Here is a 9410-nt window from a genome sequence, read left to right on the forward strand (position 1 = left end):
TTTTTTCGATTTAATGATTGAATTTTTTCCTTACAATATGGAATTGGTTGTTTATCTGATTTTTTGAATTCATATGAATTGATTTTTTTTTATCTTTGATCAATTCCATCTGTGTATGAATTTCATCTGATTTTCTGCATATTTTTTTTATCAATGACCATAATCATGCAAAATGTGAACATATGCATAGGTTCCCTTAAATGTTAACATTAGCTTTTCAGAAAGTGAACATAAGCATAAAAACATATGAACATATGCATTTCAGAAAGTAAACATAACAATTCAAAATATGAACGTAAGCATTGGTTTCCTTAAAGTGAATATAATCATTTAAAAGGTGAACATATGCGTAAAAAATAGAACATATGCATTGAAAAAAGAGAACATATGCATAAAAAAACTTAATGAGAATACTTATGAACAACAAATATTTACTATTAATATTTACATTATGAACATATAAAATATTATTATGAATATAAGACATTTAATTATGAATATAAAAAATTGAAGAAATAAAAAATTATGATTATGAAACATATGCATCAAGTATTAAAAATATGAACATATGCATTAGTTCATTTTTGAATGTGTATGAACATAATTAAGCATTTGAGAAGGTGAAAATATACACACAAAAATATGAACATATGGATTTAGAAAATGAATATAAGCATTTTAGAAAGGTTGCAAAAGGATTCAAAATATGAATATAAGAATTCAAAATATGAACATATGCATTTTAGAATGTGAACATAAGGTATCCGTTTGATTTTACTATTTTTTTGACAATTCCAATAAAAAATTCGAACAATAGAGTATCGAACAATATTCAAACAAAATTAAGTGATAACCATATAAATTCAAACAAAATTAAGTAAAATTTACATAAAATTGCCTTTTTTTTAGGGAGGATCCTTTTGATTTTGCATCTCTTCTCTAATGTCTATTGATGTTTTTGCAGTTTTTTAGTGAGAGAAAATGAAATAGAGGAGAGAGAAAGTGAAAAAGAGGAGAGAGAAAATCATATAGAAGAAGAAGAGTTTTGAGTTTGGAGGTGACGTTACATTTATTGGGTGTGGGTGGGTGTTGGGTGTGGATGAGTATATTGCAGTTTTCGTGTTTTTTAGTTTTGGGCTTTTTAATTGGGTTGTGTATAATTAGTCTTTTGGGCTGCATTGTTACACTTTTCTAAGGTGCATAAGGGTGCACCTTAGACTAATTGGTGAGGTTTTCTTTAATTAAAATAAGGGTATGGGCTAAGGGTTTGTTGTTTTCTAGTATTAGTATAATTAGAATGATGGTAATGGGCCCCAAGTGGGTAACTATGCTATTGAAATCCTTTTTACTATAGGAAAAGTTTTAAAATATAATAGTAAATTAGCATTATTACTATTAAAATATAAGTTATTGTTCTTATTTTGTCAAATCTTTCCAAAACATTTATGTAAGTATAAAATTATTATAAAATATTTATATACTTTAAAAAATACATATAATTTAATTTACCCGAAAATATGGGGGATTACAGGTATCACGCTATACTACACACTAGTTAGTTCTCCGTGATAAAATATTTTAAATTAATATGAGCATATTGCAAATGCGAAGTAATTATATGATTGAATTTCAAAGAAGATATATCCTTAACAAACACTGTTATATACTTACATGTTCTGAGCTGGGGAAACTGGCACCATTAAGGGAATTAAACAGGAGAATTACCGGGAAAATACTTGGTGCCATCCTCCCATCAAATTTGGGCTCCAGTTTTGATAAACTTCACTTTTTTAATTAAAAAAAAGCACATACACATGAACACCGATGAAGACAACAAAAGAGAAATCAGACATGAACTCCGGTTACTTTCTGTCAACCAAAATAATCAAATATGTGCTAGGTACATTTATAGCAAGTTCGGTATTTACTTTTATTCTTAGATTTTAGTCGCAGAAACAAGTTCTTAACAATCAAAATATAAACTTTACCCATTTCATCCATATTAAAAAGTTGGAATTTCTTATTTCATATTGAATATATTTTTTTTATTATTTTTTTAAACTTAATCTGCTATTCATGTTATAGTTTGTTATTTAAATTTCGTGAATCTACAATTACATCTGTGAAATTTGAAAACACATGAATACAATAGTTGATGAGAAATCATGAGTTCAATATGTAAATAGATTTGCAAAATTTTAATGCTTCTAGAGTCCTTGAATACAATGGAAAGTTTTATATTCAATTAGTAACAAAAATTTCTTTTGTTGTATCATCACCACGACACTTACCCATGTGCGAGGTCCTATAAGGAAACATCATCATTCTCGAAGGTGCATTTACAAAAACTTCGATCTTCGTATGTAGGGAATATTTCAAGCATTACCACAAACTTGAACCCCACTGTAATCATACACTTAAGAATGGTGGCGTCCAAAGGGAAGGAAGCTAGAGCAAAAGAGTTACCAACAAGTTTTAGGAACTTGTAAACCGTTCATAGGGTGAAGGTCACCCCTTAACGATCCATGAGATAGTTAACTCCAATAGGTCTGGAACCAAGATTAGTAGTTCGGGGATGAAGGTACAAATCCAATATAAAAGAGACCGAACCTGCCCTAATAATAGGCCTCTACTTTATTTCTTCTCGTATTCATGTGCGCTTTCTGACTAACATGCAATCAATAGGTTTACCCTAAACCTGTTTAATCTATGTTGGTTGAATATTAATGCACAAATAAATCTATTATTGGCAATCACTTGAATTATAATCAAACTATCCTAAATAAGATTATTAATTATCTTATTAAGCGTGATTACAAGTACCAATTCCCTTTAAACATGCATAAAAGATGTGATCAAGCAATAACAATAAATATATCAAGCAACAATAATAATCATAGTAATCATAATTAAAAATCATGGTAATCATGTTAAAGTATAATAATAACAAGATCTTAGGCATGATACTAACAAGATTAATAACAAACCCTAGCATGTCACTAAACATCAAAGATCAAAGATTTAACCCTAACATGATACTAACATGCTATTAAGAAAGACAATAGGAAGCATTCTTTTAATCATATTTGATATTAGGAATTTTTAGTTTTTACCCTAAACATGATACTAGGAAGCAATAAAACATCCTAACATGATACTAGGAATCAAAATAACAACCTAAACATGATTTCTATATCATAATATCAATTAAACATTTAAAGCACTTACTTGGATGTCTCGTACCTCTTTCTAATAACAAAATACACACGTTAGTAACTTCAAGGAAAATAATAAACAAAACGATTAGATTAAATAATTGAAATAGAGATTTGGGACCAAACCCTCAAAAATCAAACCTTTCACATCTAAGGCGAAGGCAACTTCGAATTATGCTATTTGTGTCTACACTACTAAAATTCGGCTAAATTGCGACCGTTTTTCTACGACCGTCTGAAAAACGGTCGCAAAATATGAAATTTGCGACCGTTTTTTATGCGGTCGCAATATTACGACTGCTTTGACAAAGGTCACAAATTTGCGATCGTTTTGCGACCGTTTTCAGCTTTTAAGACGGTCGCTAGGATGTTTTAACAATTAAAAATATTTCTAAATTAAAATAAATCGTTTGCGACCGTCAAAGACGGTCGTAAATGTCATAATCTGCGACCGTCCAAGAGACGGTCGTAAATGTCATAATCTGCGAATGTCAAAGACGGTCGTAAATGTCATAATCTGCGACCTTCCAAGAGACGGTCGTAAATGTTCTAATATGCGACCGTCAAAGAAGGTCGTAAAATTCATAATCTGCGACCGTCAAAGAGACGGTCGTAAATGTCATAATTTGCGACCGTCAAGACGGTCGTAAAAAAGATTTTTTTTTAATAAAAAAATATTCGGGTATAAATACTCACCCATCTCACCTCAACCCTAGTTTAATAACCCTAACAGCCGCCCCTCATTTTCACGCCTCTCTCCTCTCATTTTCTCTTCATTTTCTCTCTCCTCTCATTTCCACGCCTCTCTCCTCTTTTCTCTTCTTCTTTCCCTGACCATTCCCCTTCTCTTTCCTCTTTTCCCTGATCTATTTCCTCTTCTTCTTCTGCTCCTCCCTTTGTTTGGGCAATAAAGAATCCTTATTCAACGAGAAACAAACGAATTATGGTGTTAATGGTCAAATTCGACCATAAAAATTCCAGATTTGGAGTTTTTGTGGTCGAATTCGACCATATGAAACACTAGAGTAAATAATATTGACAAAGGTGGGTTTAATTTATGTTTGTTTTCGATTTATGAGGGTTTTATTTCATTTTTGTTGGAATTTTTGTTCGAATTTGTTGGTTTAATTGTTGTGGGTTTATTTTTTTTGGGTATAATTATTGGGTTTAATTTTTGGGCGATTTTTTTGTTTGATTTTTGTTAATATTATAAAGTATGTTTGATTTTCGTTTCGAATTTTGGGTTGATTATTGTTAATTTCATTTTGGGTTTGATTTTTTTGTTGATTTTGGTTTGATAATTGTTTTATTTTCGATTTTGTGGTTTATTACTTTTATTAATTCGAATTTCCATGTGTTATTCATTCGAATTTTGCTGTTTTTTTTATTTCCCGTTGAGTTTTTCTTTGGATTTTTTTTTCTGGGTTTGCGTGTTTGGGTTAATTTTGTTGGTTTGTTTGGTTTTTGTTATTTTTGGGTTCCATTTTCGTTCATTTCAATTTGGTTAATTTTGTTTGATTTTTATGTTTGAATATTTCGTTCTTTTTGGGTTTATGTTTGATTTTGTTTAATTTCAATTTGATTTTTTTTGGGTTTGATTTTATCTATGTTTTGGGTTGATTTTTGCTGGGTTTTTTTTTGTTTCATTTTCGTGGTGGTTGGTTGGGATTGTCGAGTTGATTAGGTGGTGTTTTTGAGGTGTTTGGTTGGTCGGTAAAGGTGGTTGGCTGGGAAGAGGCAGTGGTGGAGTTGGCTTGGGTGGTGGTGGGGGGGCGTGGTTGTGAAGAGCAGGGATGGGGTGAATTTTATTTTTTTTGTTTTTTTTTAAATTTTAGCGACGGCTAAAAGCGATCGCTAATTTCCAAAATTGCGACCGCTGCTTTTACCGGTCGCAATTGTTTATATTTACGACCGTTTTCCTTGCGGTCGTTGAAATTAATAAAAACGGTCGCAATAAATCTGCGACCGTCAAACAGTCGTAATAATTTTTTTTTGCGACCAAGTAAATAACGACCACCCCTTTACGACCATTGACGGTCGCAATTATAAATTGCGACCGTTTTTTGCTATTTTCTGCGACCGTTAGAGGCGGTCACAAAAGCCTTAATTTTTAGTAGTGCTAGATCTTGTGAATACGTAATTTTGCTTGTGAAAAGTTGGTTTAGAAAAAGAGAGAGAGTATCAAGATTTTCTTGATGAGATTTGGTGATTAAAAACGGAGATTTAAAAAATCTATTTATAATGAAAAAAATCCGGATTAGATAAAAAAGAATCAGAGTTTCAAGAAGAGTAAAACACGACGCTGGCGTCGCAATAGCCTCTGTCGCCGCGCGACAGGCTTGTCGCCAGGCGACAACTTGGTGTGCGGCGCTGCAGGCAATTTCCCAACACGTTTTCATATTTTAGATAAAATTAAGCGTAAAATTGTAATTTCATTTAAAAACACTTCTTTTATTCCAAATAAAACTCATTAAACTCAATTATCAATGCTAATCACATTAGGATTCAAAAGAACCTTCTAGAAGATTCTAGAAGACTATAGTCAATCCTAATTGTATTAGGAATGATAATTCATAATAGACCCTCTTCTAGATCATTGGGTCGCTTATAAAGATCAAACCGGGCCCAGTTTAGTAATTTTGCCATAACTTCCTCATTACTCATCGAAATTGGGCTTATAATATATCGTTGGAAAGCTCTTTTTGAACCCCATCCAACTACACTATTATTGGACCCTTGCCATGGACCAAACTTTATTGGATTGGCTATTTTCATAAAATAGGTTTTCGAAAACAAAGAGAAAAGAAGAGAATTTTAATTAAAAACGAACTAATCGCAACACTAGACTTTCCACACTTTCACTTCATTCGATTATGATTCGACGTGAAAGGTATTCATCATCGGGTTTGGTTTTGGGGAGACACAAATGGGTGTATACATTGTCCTAATCACTTTTATCTTTAAATTTAGTCGCAGGAACGAGGTCACCAAAATTTACAATCAAAATATAAACTTCACCCTTATTAAAATGATGGATTTTGTTGTTTTAAGTTGAATATTTTTTTTCCTTTTATTACTACCTTTGTTTCATAAAATTATAAACAAACTTGGTTGCATATTCTCCAAGACAAAATTTCTTTAGTAAAGATTAGTAAAAAAAAGGGCATGTGACTAACTGGATGAGAAAGAAAGTAAAGACCACCATCACCCACCTTGTAACCCACCCTCACACCAACACTAAGATTTGAAATCCCACCACCACCACCCAAAACCCATCTAACCAACCCGCACCACCACCCAAAACCCACCCAACCAACTCGCACCACCACTCAAAACCCACCCAACCAACTCGTACTGCCACCAATCAACTCGCACCGCCACCTAACGAACCCACCCAACCAACTCGCGCGACTAGTTGACCACCTTATCACCTCCAACAAGATGAAACCCCAACTAACTCTCACCCAATGTTAGGGACCAACCAACCACCAACGACCCACCTAAAGAACCGAAACAACAACCTTACCACCTCTAACAAATCAAAACCCAAACTTACCACCACCAAGGAAACGAATCGAATCAAAATCCCACCTCACCACCACAAAGATTTGAAACCCCACCTTACAACAACCAAGATACAAAAACCCATCCAATTTCGATTTTGAAAAGGGGCGAACTTTTGAAAAGGGGAAAAGATAGTCGGCGATGATTTTGAAAAAGGGAAAATAGGGGCGACGATGGAAAACTAGTGAGGTGAAGTGGTCGACGACTTGAATTGAGCGGTGGTGGTGGTGCGGTGGTTGTGAGAGAAGAGAGAGAAGAGAGAATAAGCTACTGGTGGTGGTGGTTGAGAGGGAGGAGAGAGAAATATTGGTGATGTTGGTGGTGGATGTGGATGTGAGGGAGGAGAGAGAATCACTATTAGAAAAAAGGGTCTTTAGTATCGGTAAATATTTTCTATACTAAAAGATTCATTAGTATCAGATAACTTTTTTCTGACACTACTTCTTGGGGTTTGACTCAATCTCAATATATAAATGAAGCTATAGTATTTGAGGTTGCATCAATCGGGGATACACGACGGAAGGAATAGGAATTTCATTCAATCAAGAAGGAATAGCTTTGGATATATTAACGAAATGGTACTTTATTATAGTGTCGGAAATTTTTTTATCTGATACTAATGACATAGTAGTATCAGAAACATTCTGATATTAAAAATTGTCCAGAATAATCCTATCTTTGGTCTGTCCGCCCAAAATAATCCCACATTTAGATTATTTTTAAATAATCCGACCTTTATAGCCAATCCGCTCCTAATGGTCCCAACCGGTCAAGTAACCTTTTATAGCAAGTCGCCCTAACACGTGTCGGCCTACGATTGGTCAAAAAAATAAAAATAAAAAATTAACAAAAGTTTTTTTTTTTATTTGAAAAAAATGGAAAAAATTAATTAATTATTTCAAAAAGTCCCACCTGCCAAAACCACCCACCCCGCCGCCGTCCCCGCTGGCCTAGCTACCGAACTCCCTAATCCCACAGCACCGACCAACGCCAAGAAACTCTCCCGTAGCGCTGACCACCCAGAAGCTCTCTTGCAGCGCCGACGCCCTCCCCCTCCCACGAACCACCAGCCTCCCTCCCCACCGCTACGAAACCCAGTAAGCACTATCCCCCAACCCTCAAAATCTCTTCTCAGTCCCGATTCCATCCCCCTTCTGTAACACCCTAGAAATTCCTTTATTTTAAAATACATGTTTTTCCCTGTATAAAACTTTAAATAGGAATATCGAAGACATTACCACCACCGTGGAAACGGTTAAGGCAAACATCAAAGATAAACAGCGGAAGACTAAGTTTTAAAACCTTTCCAAAACAAGTCAACTTGAAAAGTCAAGCAACGAAAGTAAAGTCAACCAAAGTCAAACGAGGTAAAATAAAAATCAACCTACAACTTGGAACCATTAAAAGGCCCTTATTAAAACCAAACCAAATCCAAAACTTGACGTTAGCACCACATATAAATAATAGCATAAATAATTAAAGCAGAAACACATTGTAACTAATAGAAGCTAGCATGATTCGCTCTTTACTCATGCCCCGTCATGAATATGCTTCAATACTTGAAAAGCTTATCTCTACTTGTTTCCATTACTCTCCATTATAGATAATATACATAGGTGAATATTTTTTTTAGTTATATAGGGAAGCTTTTTAAGGGACTCAAGTTTTGACAAAGGGACTATCATTTTTACCCATCTTTGGTTAGCCGGAATATACCCTTGAGGTCCCTAAAGGTGAAAACAACATGACGTCCCAAAAGGTGAATAATTTGAAAGCTATAACCTTAATGTGTAATTAAATTTGGAATAATATTATGAATTCTTAATAAAATGGTCGTTACACTAATGAGCACTAATGGGTTTAGAGTTACTTGTGGTCGAAACATATGTGATTAATTTCATTTTAAATAAGGACTCAGTGTAAGCTTTTTTGTATATTTTATTTCTTGTTTGTGTATGATTTTTTTAACTCGCCAAATTCAAAGTTAAACAAGTCCTTGTTGCCTTACCCTTTTTAGTAAACATGTCTTGTATTAGTTGAATTCAAATTTATATAGTTGCCATGTTTTATACGAAAAAAAAACACACACACACACACAATACTAAATGCTAGAAATTCGTCATCCCCTCCATTATGTATGTAAGGGATTGCAAAATACGTACATCCGTATCTATAACTCTACTATACACAATTAGGTTGAATATAAATTAAATTATTTAAGGAATAAACAAAAATATTTGTATTAATCGCGAAAGAGTTATTCATATTGATTTGGATTGCAGTATCACGAACTATTATTTATATGGTTTTTCTTAGGGTTTGCCTTAGGGTTTGATTACGTATTTGGAAGTTTCTGATAAGATAATCACCTGCATGAAAAATGAAAAATTATGGCCAATGTAATGCCACCACTCTAATTTGGAACAATGGCATAAAATATGATATGGATTATGTGGCCAAATGGATACCACTTTGTTTGTACGCGGTTTTCAAGCACCTTGTTAAGAATTTGGTTTATATGTGGGTTCTTATTCTATACATTCCTCATCATAATTGCCTTTCATTAGCTATATCCACTAATCCTAAAATTTTTTGTTTGAAATAAAATCAAAAGCGGTGAGACGTGCAAGA

The sequence above is a fragment of the Chenopodium quinoa genome, unplaced genomic scaffold (assembly GCF_001683475.1).
Source record: "Chenopodium quinoa cultivar QQ74 unplaced genomic scaffold, ASM168347v1, whole genome shotgun sequence".
NCBI classification, from domain to species: domain Eukaryota; kingdom Viridiplantae; phylum Streptophyta; class Magnoliopsida; order Caryophyllales; family Amaranthaceae; genus Chenopodium; species Chenopodium quinoa.